This window comes from Miscanthus floridulus, chromosome 15, assembly GCF_019320115.1.
Source record: "Miscanthus floridulus cultivar M001 chromosome 15, ASM1932011v1, whole genome shotgun sequence".
Classification (NCBI taxonomy): domain Eukaryota; kingdom Viridiplantae; phylum Streptophyta; class Magnoliopsida; order Poales; family Poaceae; genus Miscanthus; species Miscanthus floridulus.
Window position 1 is genome coordinate 40,330,349 of NC_089594.1, and position 6,818 is coordinate 40,337,166.

Consider the following 6,818-nt stretch of genomic DNA (forward strand, 5'->3'; position numbering starts at 1 on the left):
TGCACTTGTTTAATGCTATGCATTGTGGGTCGGTATTTCGTATTGAATTTTCGCATACCGACCGTGTTCGACATAATTCCGCTCGAATTGGTTCGTTTCCAAAATTTTAGATATTCCATAAGTTCGTGTTCGTTTTCGTGTCCGGCTTGTCCGCTTTCGCTTTCGCTTTCGCTTTCGTATTTCAAATGTAAAAGTAGAAAACGGTTGAGGAGTTTTTCGATCGAGTTCTACCGTTTTCATCATTACCGGCAGTTAGAGAGGAGGCAAACGGCGGACCCCACTGGCAGTGCCACTCATTGGCCCCGTTCGGCTAACCCCATATTCGGCGTGTTCGGCTTGTTTTTTCAGCCGGAACAGTGTTTTTCTCTTACAACAATTCAGCCAGAACAGTGTTTTTCAGCCAGTTTCAGCCCAGCGCATGAGAATGCATCGTCTTGCGAAGGTGGCCACGTGGACCTCATCCTTCGTCACCTTTGCCGGAGGCTGCCCTACCAACTGCATCTCGGGACCCACTATACTGGCCCACGCCGTCAGTGAGATGTGTCGTCTGGGGAGAGGCGGATCGAGCTGATCTTCGTCTTCGGCATGAGATTCTCTTAGCCTCCCTGCGGTTCACAAACCCCCCAGGCCACACGCCGTAGCGCGGTAGCGGAGAGGGAAAGAGAGGAGCGCGCGATCGATGTCGGGCTCCGGCGATCATCGCGACGGCGGGCCTCCTGGACCCGGTGAGAACCTCCCGCCTCTCCCCCTCTTCCTCCCTGTGGTTCGTGGGTGGACGGATCGCGCAATGCCGGATCGTTTGAGGGGGTCGGGTAGGGTTTAGGTAGGATTTGCGGGGAACTTTGTTTCGAGGATGTGATTGGTCTCATGCGTGCGGGTTGGTCGCGTGTGTCGCTCGATTTTGGGCGGTTTGTTTCGGAGTGACGGGTTTTCGGGGACAAGGGGCGAATGCTGCTTCGCCTGGGTGCGAAAAGCGGAATCGGTGGGTTTGTTTGGGCGTTCCCGTGGTTCATCCGCGCTTTGCGCGGATCCATGGTGCTGCTTGTGTAGCTTTTTTTTATCGTTTGATTTTGTTTCATCTCCTTGGATGGAATTGGGGGTTGGCGGATTGCTCTTGAATTTTTTTTTTATAATGGATTGCTCTTGAATTTTATTGCGTTTCTTTTTGGTGGGATTGAGCCATTTTTTTGTGATGGTGGGAAGGATTTAGCCATTTACATGGGGATCGTGTGTTCCGTGCAAAGCAGATTTTGTCAGGCCTGCGCTCTTTTTTTAGGTCCTTTTACGATTAAGAAATCGGTGATCTATGAGTTAATAATTGTTGCTTATTTGTTAGAAACTATTGTAATATTAAAATTAAAATCAGTGATCTATGAGTTAATAAACCCTTGCATTTGTACAATTTCATATTATACAACAACAACAAAGCATTTCTACAATTTCATATATTATCCTAAAATAAATAAGGGATTAATGTTCTCAGCCGTGGTAGTTGTGTTTTTTTTATTAAAAAAATGGTAGGTGATTTTATTGTCTTAGTAATTGCATGATATTTTGACAGCTCTTTTAGTTCACTGTCCTTGTGTAACCGGTATATACTCTTTGTTTTCATTGTGTGGTTGGTTTGTGACATTTTTACAATCATTCCAATTTCTATCCGTGAGTTTGGATTACGTTTTGAATAGGGGGTTCAAGTTATGTTGTGAATTTTATAAAGGTTTTTTCGTTGTTCTTAGTCAAGTCTGATACTCATTCAGTTGTCTCCTGGTAAGGTTACTTGCATGGTTGCTGGTAGTCAATTATTTTTGTTTTTTCATTGTTGCTGCTTGTCTTTTTACCTTGTGTTCCACTTTGTTTCATTCTTTCATGGAGCCTGATAACACACCGAATAACTTAATGATTCCTGGGAAAATTATGTTACTGCGGATTGGTTTGACAATGTCAATCTGGTAATCTGGCTATGTTCATTTTAACAAGTGAAAGGCTTGATGTATGTGATTTACTTATGTGATGGCAACATGTTATCCCTACTGCAGGATTGATTGTGTATGCATTTTTGTGATTGTTATGCATACTTTGAGCCTAGTGAAATTAGAATCAGTGGCCACCAATTGTTGTCTTAATGTGTATTGGTCCTATAATGACTTGCATGTATCTCTGGACAATTAGATCTGCATCTAGCTTTTGGTCAGTATATTAGCTACTGATAGAACTTTGATAGTTATGAAATTACTATGTTGAATAGGTAAATGTATTTTTATTTCTTTAAGTATTTTATAACCTATTTCCTGCAACTTTCCTCACTGATTAATTAGCATCATTATGTTTCGTAGTGGAGTATGATGTTCTTTGCCATTACTGACAGATACTTGTTGAGATTAATTTATCTGACTCTGCATAATCCCACCCTGCATACAGATGGTGGCTGGAAAACCATGGGGAAGAAGTCGAAGAAACCAGGGCAAGTAGGTGGGAGACAGTGGGCACCGGGGAGTTCCACAAATGCGACACCTAACACAGCAAGGCCAGCATGGGGTGGCAATGGTTCCTCGCACCCTTCTGGAAGATCGTGGTGCTGCTAACAGAGGCAATCCTAGACCGCCACCACAAACATTGCGGCCTGTTCTGACTCCACCTCTGGCAAATGGTTGGCAGTGGCAATCCAGGCCTCGCCCATCTGGTTCTGAAGTCGAGAAGGATGATGCTCCTCTATCTGGTTCTGACCCTGAGGTGGAGAATGTTGATGGCAACAATACATCAGATGATGATGATGATTTGAGTGATGATATCAGTGATGACTATGATTCTGATGCAAGTGAGAAAAGTTTTGAGACTCGAAAAACAAACAAGTGGTTCAAAGAATTCTTTGAAAAATTGAATACATTGAGTGTTGAACAGATAAATGAACTGGCTAGGGAATGGCATTGCCCAGCATGCAAAAATGGACCTGGGGCAATTGACTGGTACAAAGGGCTGCAACCTTTAATGACTCATGCTAGAACAAAGGGTTCTAAAAGGGTTAGGCTTCACAGAGAATTTGCTGCATTGCTGGAAGTGGAGCTCTCTCGCATGGGAACTTCAGTGGTACCAGCGGGTGAACAATTTGGGAAATGGAAAGGACTGCGAGAAAGCACTGATCGGGAGATAGTGTGGCCACCAATGGTTATTGTTATGAACACCTTCTTGGAAAAAGATGACGATGATAAGGTGACTGATTTTTTTATATAACTTTTTATTTATGTCCATGTCACTTGTCTACTGGTGGTTATGATTTTTTTTATATTGACTAGGTAACTTGGTAGTAATCCTGTGATGCATTTTGCATTTGGGTTCCCTCTATCCCTTTTAAGCATAACTTGACACTTGTGCATCTTCTTAGAGTATTTGATCTGACTGTACAAAGTGGATCAGTTACTACGAATAATGTGTTATATTTATTTACCTAGATGTTATATTCTTGTCTTGTGCATTCTAAATTGACCACATTGATCCTCTGTATTATTTTAATAGCTAATTGCATTCAATACATTGTGTCCCCAGAATTTTTTGAGCTGAGTGTGGATCATAAATGCTTCTTTCTTAGATCTTATAGAAGAAGTCCTGTATAGCTCTTCAAGGGCTATACAATTAAGTTCTATTGTATTCTGATTTCTGTTTATTCTTTGACCTGATCTAGTGGAAGGGCATGGGGAACCAAGAGCTCCTTGATTATTTTGGAGAATATGCGGCAACCAAAGCACGCCATGCCTATGGTCCCTCTGGGCACCGTGGTATGAGCGTGTTAATATTTGAAAGCTCAGCTGTGGGCTACATGGAAGCTGAACGTCTGCATAGGCACTTTGTTAATCAAGGTACAGACAGGAATGCATGGCAGCTCTGCAAGGTTCGATTCGTACCTGGTGGTAAAAGGCAGCTATTTGGTTTCTTAGCAAGCAAAGAGGATATGGAGGCGTTCAACAAGCATTGCCATGGTACTGTTTCTTACAAAATTAATGCTTTCTATTCTGTGTGTATGCTTTTTTTATGTGGTATAAACAACATGATTTAGTGGACTTATCCCTGAATTCGTTATGCATTGAATAATGAAGTCTGTCAAGTCTGATGAAAACTTGTACACGTGAAATATATTTGTGTTCTTCTAAAATATATATATTTTTGTTACACTAATCATAACGACACATGAAGTTCGATATTTCTATCCTTCCACTTCATTGACATGTTATATGGTTGTTACTTTTAGTAATCATTTTGTTCGCCCACTGGTAATGCATGTTTAAACGGTATTCTAGTACTTTAATTTGCGCTTGGTCCTCTGTGGTCTTTCCTTTCCTTTTACATCCTGCTTATAATTGTTTCTATGGTGGCTGAAGCACAATGTTAGTTTTATATCAATTTAATTTTTAGAAGTGCATCACTCTATGCCCTGTCTAGAATTGTAGTGCTTTTCAATAGCACTTGCTTATGCTTATTTCATTTAAATTTGAAAAGTGCATGACTATGCTTATGCTTGGTACTTCTAGTAATCATTTTGTTCACCCACTGATAATTGGTCCTCTGTTGTTTTCCTTTTCTTTTACACCCTGTTTAATCTATGAAGGCTAAGCAGGGTTTTTATGGTGGCTGGAACAGAACCTCAGTTTTATTTCATTTAACTTTTAAAGTGCATCACTATATGCTCTGTTTGGATTTGTTCCTTTTCAATAGCAGTTTCATATTTGTAAATCTGGATGCAGCAATAGATTAAAGCTTCTTGTTTGGAGAGCAATAACAGCAAAATCTTGCTAATATTTCGCAACACTTCCACCAACTAACTTAATCCACAGTGAAGCACAACTTAAAATGGCGCTTATTTTTAGGAAGAATGATACTCAAGTCAGACTTCCTTCTTTTTATAGGTCAATCAATTCTGGACATTCGGTTTAGTGCAGCTCCCTTCTTCGAGGGCCTGCAGGGAAGGGAGGATTTCTCTATGAACTTTTGGAATGTGGCCTTTTGAACTAAATCATATGGCCATTAGATCGCTTACTGATAACTTAGGAATCATCGAAGCAAAATGCTTCTTTGTGTGCCATTGTTGTCTTGTTTGTGAAATCATCACCCACTCTTGACTGAAACCATTGCTTATTATGAATGGTGAAGAAATTGTGACCGCAGGTAGTATGACTTTTCAAACAGTACAACAGATAAATCAAAGAATTGGAATGTGTAACCTGTTTATTGAAATATGAAGCCTCCAAGTTCAATAAGTAGTGGAGTGTTTTTGAAATACATACATCAGGCTGTTCTAGTTATGTTGCATCTACCGAACAGGACATTGAGCGTTTTACTAACTTAACTGCAGAATTGCTAACTATATTTTTATCTTCACTATAATTTCAGGTAAAAGCCGTCTGAAGTATGAGATGGAGTCTTACAATAAGATGGTGGTGATGCAAATGAAACAGATGAGTGAAGACAACCAACAACTGAATTACATGAAGAACAAAATGGTTAAGACAGAGCAGCGCTCTAAAGCAGTAGAAGAATCATTGGGTGTTGTTAGCCAGAAGCTACGTGAGACTATAGAAGAGAATATATTTGTCAGGAGTAAAGCAAAAGAGAAGCACTTGGAGTATGAGCAAGAGGTAATAAGGTTACCCAAGTGGTTATATTTTCTACCAATGAACATGCGACAATCAACAATTTTTTTTTCATCCAAGTCTGTGCCAATGGCTTTAGTAACAAATAATAAAGAGTTTGTTGTTGCTGTGAGGGTCACACTTATGTTTTGCACTTCAATACTTCTGTGATAAGATTGGTGCTGTCATCTTTTGATTTCACCACCTGTTGTTGACCTTGTTTCCATGCTTTGCAGATGAAGTACCAGGAGGAATTTTTTCATAGTCAAATTGAGGATATTCACAAGGCCACAGAGGATAAAGAAAAGCTGTTTGAGAAGTTGCTGCAGGAGGAGCGCTCAAAGGCTAGACGCTTTGATGTAGATACTGGAACTACCAAAGATCGTAAGCTAAGGTGTGTCACTAATTCACAGTTGGATATTACCATGCCTGAAAATAATGTAAATGCTCCATCTCAATGCATGTGTTGTCAAGAACTCAGGGTTGCTTTTGTTTCCTGCTTCAATCATCTCAAGCAGAAATTGTAATTTCAAACCGCATGTCAGTTGCTGTTTCCCATTCTCAATCCATCCGTCTTGTGCAGGAAGGATCATGTACAGAAGTTCATTGATTGCCAGGTCAAGGATGTGGCAGAGTTTGAAGCTGAGCGGGATGAGCTGATCAAAGTCCACGAGGAGAAGAAGATGAAGCTCAAGAAAGAGTACATGGAGAAGGAGCTGGAGCTGGAGAAGGAGCTCGACGCAGCCCTGACGGGCCTGATGGAGAAGCATAAGCCAGATACCTTTGAGGCCTCCAGCTCGTAAAGAGGCTTCAGCTGCTACCTTAGGTCCTGAGCAATCTCGTACATGCTCCTGCTTGTCCATAAAAGAATGCCTAGACATTCTGTAGATGTTGCTAAACATGGTGTCCCTGTGGTCTCAGCGCGCGTGATATGGAGACATGACCAGCACCGTGTTATTTGGTCGTAGTGTGTGGTTCGAACATCTGAACACTGTGCGTTTTGCCTGTGATGGCATATGGGTCAAACTACAACTGGAGTGTTATATCTAGTTTATATATCCTATATGGCCCTGCGCTTTGGTTTGAATGTGGGTGATGGTTTTGCCTTTCTTATGCCCCGGATGTTTACTGAAATTGTTTGCTCTGATCGTCAAAGTGTCTGATTCAGCTAGTTGTAGGATTGACCTGCATCCGAGGATG

The 6,818-nt window shown here is 41.1% G+C and overlaps 1 pseudogene; it reads left to right on the forward strand.

Annotated features, from left to right (window-relative positions):
• The first annotated feature begins 589 nt into the window (after positions 1 to 589).
• LOC136507940 (protein SUPPRESSOR OF GENE SILENCING 3 homolog) lies at positions 590 to 6,700 on the forward strand (annotated as a pseudogene).
• Positions 6,701 to 6,818: the final 118 nt, after the last annotated feature.